Here is a 10,808-nt window from a genome sequence, read left to right as displayed (position 1 = left end):
CATTTGTTCATCATATATTGAGTTGGATTATCCCACATCATGAACTAAAATTGGTCAATGTACAAACAGTATAGAAATATCAATATTGCATCCATAGTGTTGTTAACAAGAAGGCAAAAAAGAATATACCGTACACATGCTTGCACTAAATGGCACTATTTTAATAGTTCAGTCTATCATTCTGTGCTCTCAGTGATATTTAAGAATGCACTTCAATATATTTCACTTTAATCTAAAATCAGAGCTTCTTTTTTTTTCATTCCTGTATAAGTGTACCGGTATACAGAGCTAGAGGACATAAATCCATACTGTATTCCCTGCGTACAGGGTAATCTAGCCTAATTGCGCATAAAGGACGACCAATCTATATTTGGATCCTCTCAATTACAAGCCTTTTACTCTTGCTAAAAGCTAAGCAGTATTCATCATTGGCCTCCAGGTGAGTACATACGGTTTTCTTTCCAACATGCTTTGCAATTGAAGCACTTTGATACTTATCTCAAGTGCAATATAAGCAGATAATCATCATTATTACTTTAGATAGAAAAAGAAGACCTTTCTTTATTGATGATGTACACATGTTTATAATATGGGTGATTCCAAGCAAAAGCTGACATTTTCCAAAAATTTATATTGGCTCTATTTCAAATCTGGGTCAATTTTTTTTTAACTCATATGAAATTTCATGAATACAAAAGGGGAACATAATTAGCCACAAACATTCTTACGCATCTCCTTAAAGGAGAATCAGAACCATAGAAAATTTTGGGACGTCATGGCGTCCATAGTGTACAACATACAACCTTTCTGTATGTATTATTTTAAAGCCTCATATGTCAAGATTAATTGACAATTTAAACTTAACAGAAAGACTCCCTCCATTAAATCTAACAGTACCAAGTATCCAGAAAAGACACTTAAAAGTGTAATGCGACTGACAGTGGATCACCCATATAATCCCTATTCCTGACTATTATATTTTTATTCTGCCTGTCCCTTCTTTATTCTTTCTATTTGCTCACTACAAAGACCAATTGCACTGTTACCCAAGAGCTCATAAAAACAACTTTTCTTGTTTCCCTTGTGTGGTTTTCTATACAAGATTCACTGTAGTACTCATGTTTCTTCTAAATATTTCTGAGAAAAGATACAAATAGTTGTTTCAAGAAAACCTCACACACAGCATTCGCACCATACACTACTTGCAAAGAGGATAATGGTGAGTAGATAATTTACAATGGCTTTGGAAAATGCTGCAGGTTTCCGACACTGCAATCATCTTGAATGTTCAACAAAACAATAATTTTATGTACTTTATAACTGAAACCCCAAATTGGCCCCCTACCCTTCATGACTGAGAAAATTATAGCTTTTATTTGCATGTAGGGTCATGCAGCGGTGGATTCTAGAAGAAATTAGCCTAAAACCAGCGGGTAAATTGCCCACCCAGGCTTGTACCCCATCTTCCATTTTTAATCAAATGGATGTACACAACACAGCCTATACATGACCAAAGAATCGCCCCGCCAGTCTCTTCTGCCGGCTTTGTGATAGAGAATGTTAGCTGCCGGCATTTTCATCTGAATTGATTGGCAAGGTTGAATGTAAAGTAATCCGGCCTCGAGCAATGGTAAGGCTCATCCAGGGTATGTAGACCAACCAAAAAATTACTTTTTTTCTTTCCAGGGCTCTTTTTGGAGAAACTTAAAAATTTTCCAGGGCTACTTTTTCATTTTTCAGGGCTCTTTTTCCACTTTCCAGGGCTACAATTTCTGGAGCTATTTCGCGGCTTTTTTTGCGTTTGTGTGTGTGTGTGTAAGAGCATGCAACACTACAGTATAGTACAGTACGTATATATACACGGTAGCTAGCATATACGGTGTAATCATACGCGTGTACTGTACATATGCGACCGCGACGAAGCTTCGAAGCAGCGCGGCGCGAGCTAGCGAGAAGTACGTACCGGTACCATCTCGAATTCATAGGCACATGTACCACATGCACTATTCACGCCCGTAAACAGAGATTCACAGGTAAGTTCTCTTAGCTGACAGGATCCTATGATGGACTCGCGTGCGCTGAAATGAGCAATGTTATTGTGCCACTGTATCTTGTATTTGCTTGTGTGACTCTGCGGGCAGCTCCGCGGTGATTTACGTACATATATACGTGATGTTCGCAACTGCAGTTGGGCAATGAGTTTGGGATTTTGTAGCACAATTGGTGTGCGCGTAGGAAACAGCTCAAGATTGTAATATAAGCGGTCACACGCAAATGCAAACAAGTACACATTTAAATGCAATATAATGTATAATGTATAATTTAAATGCAATCACGTACTGTACGTATACATGAAATGCTACATAAATATACAGTGTTGACGGGGGCGATTATGACTTTTGCAGTCGCCCTTGTGTGAATGTTTTTAGCCCTTTTCCGGGGCTCTTTTTGGACTTTCCGGGGCGAATTCGCCCGCCGCCCCCGTGTAATTTTTTGGTTGATGTAGACGGGAACAAGCAAGGCATAATTTGAAGCTGCACTTTTCATGTTTATAACTCCTACATGGAGTAGTCGCAGATTCAAGGTGCAATCACTTGAGATGAATTGTCACCGTAGGGGAGATCGGGGTTAGTTGGAACGCGGGGTTAGTTGAAACATTGTAATTTTCTTTAACGACTGTAAAATAAATTTATGCAATACTGCCCTCAATTTATTGCTATTAATAATACAACACTGTTGTATTATTGAGGGCAGTATTGCATAAATTTATTTTACAGGCGTTAAAGAAAATTACAATGTTTCAACTTACCCCGCATTCCAACTAAGCCCGATCTCCCCTACTGGTAATATGGATTTGGTATTTACCAATGGTAAAGTTCTGGCATACACAAGGAAGCAAAAACAAATACGACACAATGAGACCTCTATCATGGTACCATCTATGCTGAAAATAACCAACACCAAGTACACATGGGCATGTACTACATGTAAACTGTAGTTTGAAAAAAATAATCACTTGTCTACTTCCAGAATGCAATATACATGGGATGTTTTCTGTAAAAGTATATTTTATTTGTAATTGTATCATGTATCATTCTAGCATTTGGCACCTACTTTTCACATCATTTTTTTTTTGGGGGGGGGGGGGCAGGGGGGTATTCAATATTACTTTATTATCGATAAGAAGACCTGTATCACACAGATAAGTGTGCCCTTATTAGGCGGTTTCAAACCGCCTCGATCACAAGAATCCCCGTTAAATTACGAGAACATTTTTAGGCTAAAAAATACCCATTAATTATTCCTGCATTCACACCGCCCCGAAACATATCCTTCGGGATAAATTCCTGAAGTTAGGAGCATGCGCAGTATGGTCTAATAAGCAGGCAAGGCACGAGATTCAAAACCACTAGCCCAGCAGCCACCCACGGCGCCCGCGCCCAACGACACGCTGGAATAAAAGTTCCCGTAAATTGCTTTCACATTGCCAAAATACCTGCGACCTTGGAAAAATAATAAAATAAAAATAATAATAAAAGTACCTACTATTTAGCGGGTATTTTCTTTCGGGGAAATTACGCGAAGTTTGCTTTCACATTACCAAAATACCTGGTATTTTCTGATCGGGGTAACTTTCCCGATCAGAGAATACCTGGACCTGACGAACTTCGAGGCGGTCTGAAACCACCTTCTGTAATCCCTGTTTTGATTTGATGAGTTGTATGCAAGAAAATTAAACATTTGAAAATATTGTTTCATTTGTAACTGTTTACAAAAGTTTAGTAGCAGGCATAAATGCTTTCAAGTATGAGCTGCATAATGTATGCAAATGTATGCAAAATGAAAAACAAATGTTATGATATGGAAAGATGGTTATCTAGAAATCTATGTCAGAGATTATCATGGCTTCAAACATATACGAGGAGCAGTACTGACATGGAGGATGCAGTGTCAGGCCTTCATATAATCATAGATCTGCTTAAAACCCTCACATTCCTGGTCCTATAATATACCTATAAATCTCAGTTTATTTAGATAATCCCTCAGTTAATTCACATTGTAAATCACATTAATCCTAAAATGGATTGAATATTTAAGTGTTTGGTATCAATACTGAATAAAAATATTTACACATGTCTGATTAATTCTTTATGGTAAAACCAAGAATTTTCCATACTGTATTCTAATAAACAGTTGCAGTAATGTTTGTGCCATAATATGTGTCATTCGCATCATTCATGTGTTTATTATAAAAGGATTTCATACTCCCTATCTTTTTCTTTTTATAGTGCTTTGACAAGCACATTATAAATCATTTAAATTGAACAAAATATTTATTCAGACTTCCAAAGTCCTTAAATCATTATAATAGGGATAAATTTCCCTCAGATCTAACCTACTCCCAATATATCTACAATTCCTCAATTCATCTCCTTCATGTGATGAAAAGGTTATTATTTATTCCAATTGAACAGTGTCCTAACTGATAGATGATTTTCAACAAAGTCTCCAGGGGCCCATTTGCTATATGCACTTCTCATTTATCCATATCAACTCATGCATGTATGCAGGGGTTCATAAGATGTCAAAGATGTTGGGGGTACACGTATGGGTCTGTTATTTGCCAACAGTATCAAATCTATAAATTTTACAGAGTAAATCATGTCCATGATGTCATTCTTGATTAAAAAAGGCAAAATTTTAAGTACAGATGTGGACAAAATGGCAATTAATTCCCTTCAAATGATGTACAAAATTTCTATTGATATATATATTTCATTCGACAATTGTCTGCATGAAAAACTTGAAAATTACAATTTGATCCCTACACCCCCCCCCCCCCCCCAATATAGTACATGTGGGCATTACACCAATAAATGGACTATATTACCAATTGAAAGAACCCTTTAGCCACTTTGAAATGACATGTAATTGCTAATTTGTCATGTCAGTGCAAGAAAACCCTTAGCAAGATATTTTAACTCACACCATAGCCCCTACCATAGGTGCAAAAACACCCTGAAGCTATGCCCTTATGCGTGCTGCTAAGTGCATTTTTGCATGCATGCAATGCAAAAAGAAGTGTGGTGTTAAGGGCGATCTAGCACCCACACGACGAATCGATCAACCAACAACGATTTACTGCAACATACCCACATAGACCTGAGTGAAGGGTGGGGAACATAGAGTAACAGCATTACCATTAGGGTCAATCGAGATCCAAACCCACAACCTTCGAACTGGGAACCAAACAAATGAATCACAGTCATTGAAAAACTCAGTTTTTTTCAAGATTTTCTTTAAAAGGACTCTCACATTTGGTCATGTACACATTCACGACCAATCAGATACAATGTTCAGTTTCAAAATGATCACAAAGGTCATAAATGGTAGCACAACCAAACAGTGGCGGATCTAGTCAGGTTGAACACAATACCATTTCAGGGTCCATATTGTTTTAGCACAATAGTTGACCACTCGAAACTATTGGCCCGAATTCACAAATGTGGTTTTGAAAACCATAGGCTGAACCCATCGTTTATGCAGACTTCCTGTATAAATTTTGCTTATTTAACGCTCATACTGCCTATCCAATATTTCTTTTTCTTGTGATTTGACACTTTTGTATATCAAAAGCACATTATAAATCATTTGAATTGAATAAAATATTCATTTATAATTATATAGGCTTTCAAATCCCTTTAATTGCAGAGATAAATTTCCCTCCAATTTAAGCCATTCTGTTTACCTACAATTACTCAACTCATCTCCTTCGTTTGATGAAAACATTATTTATTCCAATTGAACAGCAGTCCAACTGATAGATGATTTACAACAAAGACTCCAGGGACCCATTTGCTATCTGCACTTCTCATTTATTCATATCAACTCATGCATGTAGGGAGTTCATAAGATTGATGTCAAAGATGTTGGGGGTACACATATGGGTCTGTTATCTGCCAACAGTATCAAATCTTTAAATTTGACAGAGTTATGTCCATTATGTCCTTCATGATTAAAAAGGCGAAATTACAGTTTGATCTCGACCCCCCCCCCCCCCTCCGCCTGGGCCAATATACATGTAGTAGGTGTGGGCATTACACCAATTAATGGACTATATTACCAACAGAATGAACCCTTTAGCCACTTTGAAATTAACTGCTACTTCATGTCGGTGCAAGAATGCCCTTAGCAAGATACATGTATTTTTGTGCACGCCATCGGTGCAGAAACACCCTATGTGTGCTGCTAAGGGCTTTCTTGCGTGCATGCAATGCAAACAAAAGTGTGGTGTTAAGGGCATTCTAGCATTGACACAACGAATCAATCAACCAACAATATTTTCCTGCCACATACCCAATTAGACCTGGGTGGAGAGTGAAGAACATAAGAGTAACATAGCGTTATCATTACGGTCAATCGAGATTCAAACCCACAACCTTCGAATTGGGAACCAAACAAATGAATAAGTCATTGAAAAACCATGTTTATAAACATTTTCTTTAAAAGGACTCTTACATTTGGTCATGTACACATTCATGACCAATCAGTTACAATGTTCAGTTTCAAAACAATCCCAAAGGTCATAAATGGTAGCACAACATTGGCGGATCGAGCCAGGTTGAACACAATACCATTTCAGGTTCCATATTGTTTTTGCACAATAGTCGACCCCTAAAAACTATTGTGTCTAATACGTCTGGATCCCCGCCTGCGAAAAAATGCCCAGCAAGGAAGGGGGTGCATCGCTTGCTTGAAGCATAAATAATCTTCTTTTGACACCTGCTTTCATCACTATTTGGACACCTTGCCAACTTGAAGTGCACCGTGTGAATAATGCAGGCCCAGGGGAAGAGATACATCCACAAGGAGAGAAAATATCCTGAGCTTTTATGCTGCTAACCTTTGGAAGAACAAATCTCGTGTGAGCTGTATAGATCTTGAAAATAAGTATGGGTCCTTGTGTACACAACACTTATAAAAGATTTTGATAAGGAATCGCCCAAGAATGATAAGAACAATATCTTGGCCTTTTCAGGACCTTTCACATGAACAATTTACAAGCAAATCTTCATTGCAAGTTAATGAAACAAGTGAGCATAGGGAAGCTGAAAATTCACGTTGTACAGCTTAAATTCTGACAAAGAATATGATATCTATGGCTAAATTGAATATATGCAGACCTTTTGACATAAAAAGTGTTACTACTATCTTCATGAGATGTTAAAGTACATAAAAGAGAAATCTAATTTATTATTTAGATTTAATAGGAGACAGCAAAAAATAATAATAATCACCCCACAAGAACCTTTACCATGAATCAAATAGAGAATTGTGAATATTTCAATACAAAATATTGTTCGATATTCATAACACACAATCTTGATTAGATGTCGAAGAACTGAGAAATGAACACAAAAATCAATGTTTTTAGGTGAATTACACAAGCTAGTGTATGTATATGAATAAGGCCGTAAATCTGTAACATGAATGTATCAGGATCACTCTAGATATTTTGCTTGAAATAGTTCAATTAGTCATAAATTGCTATCTTTATTAGATGTTGAAGAAATGTGAAACGAACATGAAAATAATTGTCTAAATTGTGAAATGCATCTGGTCAATTCCAGCGTAACGGACATGACGTTCAGACAAATTTTTGTGATTCAAAGGTTTATAGAGTAGAATTAGCAGTCTTTTGATAATTGTTACTGAGCTTATCAGACACATTTAAGTATCAGTTACATACACATGAAATCACAAATCGTTCCGTTGAACAGTTGCGGAGAAATTGCACTCTTTGCGAGCGTAACGGACATGACACGAAATGGACGAAGCATTTTTATCTCCTATTGCTTATCAAAATTCCTGTGAATTCTTAGATTGTATGCACCCGATGTTGGTGTTAATTTAACCTTAAAATCATGCTCTATCCATAAAAAGGTGTTTAACAACAGTTTTGCAGTGCATTCTGTATTCATAGCTCAAAATGTAGCGTAACGGACATGACACACGAAGCGTAACGGACATGACAGTTTCGTCCACTTTTTGTAAGCGAATATAAATATTTTATTACAAGATATGGTACAAGTCTAATTGTTTACATGTTAAGGCTAGAGGTTAGAGACACACATCATAACTGGTAATCTGTAATATCTCCTATTATTTTGCAATTTGAAAGAGGGGCTTTTCATACAATATTTATGAAACAAAAAAATATTTAGAAAATTTACTTTTACACCAGTTAACAACAGTTTATGAGTATTTTCCAGTTACTACCATCCGCTACACCTAATTAAAAGAGAAAAAAGTTGATAGTAAGATTATTTTTTATTCATGGCTTACTATTTGACAATATACACTAGCGTAACGGACATGACACCCTTACGAAGTGAACTTCATCAGCACTTCTTAGTTTCAAAATGAAAGAAATATGAATAATGAATGTAATTATGTAACAGCAAAGTACCTTTACTAACATTCTTAAGAAAAACATGTAGATATTATTGGCAGGTATTATTAATTTAATAGCTATAGCCTACATGATAATTTTATATCTATAGAATACAATGCTTATACGACACACTGAGAAGACCAAATCTCATTTTTTGAGAGAAGAAAACAAAATGTACCAGACCTGTATTAATCCAAGATGAACATAGTATGAAATGTATGATATGATAGAGAATATGTACTAGTATTAATGTCAGTTTTAAGATTAAAAAAAATGATATCAAAAAGTATTTTAAAATTTAATAGCAGTACCTGGAAACCAGTCTTTCATTATCGAATATGAGTTGAAAGGTAATCGGAATGTTTGTAAATCGCTTCTGAGATTTTTTTCATTCAAAATAAATATCATCCTGAGTATAATCATCCTTCATATCTTGGATGTTCTAAATCTTACGATCTTGCTTGCTGACAAATGTGGCTGTATCTAATTTCGTTGCATTGTCCGCGCTGCTTGTGTAAAAATGAAGATACATCATTCAAATCGTGCTTATGGCTGACCAAAATGCTATGATGACATTACTTTATTTTATTGATCGCGCCACATTTCTTCCACAGTCCCTTTGCTTTGTGATATTGCAAAGAAGTGCCACTGTAGATTCATGGATTCACAGAGCTACATCATGTAACACAGATATCTGAATACAAACTTGTTTTTAAATGTGAGCCGTGCCCTCACTGAAGAAGTTGAGGTTGGTGAAAGTCGGATACTTTGAAGCAATATCATCAATGATCTGATGAATTCACAAGTTGGAATTTTATCATGCTCCAAACTGTCAGTGCAAACACCCAAGATAATCAATTGTATTGTTCAAACACAAGTGATACAGATTGTGATCTGAGTATGTTGCCAGATCTAGCTTCATCTTATCCTAATATTATGTAGCATACCGTTAATTCTCAGAAAAATATACCAAAACAAGAGCTGAACTTTCATCATTAACCAACTTCTAAAAAATAGCTTGAATGACATACAGATTCTAGGAGTTATTACATCCAGCTATCCTCAAGCAATTGAGACTGACCTCAGTCTGTGACACTGAGCCTAATATTTTGTTTTCGTGAATGCTGCCTTTTGTCATATATTAAGGCGTCATGTCCGTTACGCGAAGTGTCATGTCCGTTACGCCATTTTTATGAAAATGAAAAGTGGTAAGGGAAAATGATTGCTACACATGGTAGGGGGTTTAATTCTAACATAGAATCTGAATCTGCAGTACCTTCAGACAGATTTCCTGTAAGCTGTGAAAACTTTAAGTGAAAAACGTAACGGACATGACACTGATAATGATAAAGAAATCACACAAATCTGAAGATCAATTTCTCTAAAATTGATGAATGGCATAAAATTTAACGATGATTTTCTGTTAATGTAAACATTAATAAACTATTCAAAAGTTAAAAGAGACCTCTGGGACCTTATTTGCTTTTAGTAGAGACAGGAAAGATGAATTGTATAAAAATAGCCACATTTTTTAGATTTTGCAATTTACTATTCTATTTTTTTGATGGTGGAAAAAACTATAAAATTTTATCAATATTGCGATTTTTCTATTGGAAATTGAAACTTTATAGATTACTTTTTAAGAAAATTTGACTGCTTAAGTGAAATCTGAAACTTATTTTTTTCTCTAAAGTGAACATTTTCCATGGAATTGCCCACCTATAGTTTATAGAATGTGAGTTAGGCAGAGAATCTAAATCATGGCCCTAATAACCATTAAGGACTCTCTCACAAGAGACATTTTGTATACTAGTCATGAGCATAATCTGCATTAGATGTGGAAGTACTAAGAAATGAAAATGAAAGTCATTTGTCTAATTTCCTTGTGAATATCTTAAAGAATGTAAATTGGGTAGAGAATATGCATCATAAACCCAACTACCAATCAGGGCCATTTCACAGGAGATGTTTTGTTTGATAGTCACGAGCACAATCTGCGTTAGATGTTGAAGAACTGACATCAAACATGAAATTCGTTTGTCTATTTCTTACATACAGTAATGTAGTTTGTAGAATGTGAATTGGGTAGAGAATCTGCATCATAAACCCAATAAACATTCAGACTCTCTCATGTGAAACATTTTGTTTAATAGATAGTCATATAGATCTAGTTGTTTAAATTATGAGTTCAATCTGCATATAGAAATGAGCAATGAACATTTTCTTATAGTGAAAATATACACAATGTACAGTGCATGTAGCTTTAAAAAATATGACTTTGAAATTTGAAAAACTGTCAAATGAAACCAAATATTCCTGACTTTTTTGCATTCATTTTTTTTATACAGATAAT

Source organism: Lytechinus pictus, chromosome 2 (genome assembly GCF_037042905.1).
Source record: "Lytechinus pictus isolate F3 Inbred chromosome 2, Lp3.0, whole genome shotgun sequence".
In the NCBI taxonomy this organism is placed as follows: Eukaryota; Metazoa; Echinodermata; class Echinoidea; order Temnopleuroida; family Toxopneustidae; genus Lytechinus; species Lytechinus pictus.
The sequence above is the reverse complement of the archived record's forward strand: the minus strand, read 5'-3'. Positions refer to the sequence as shown.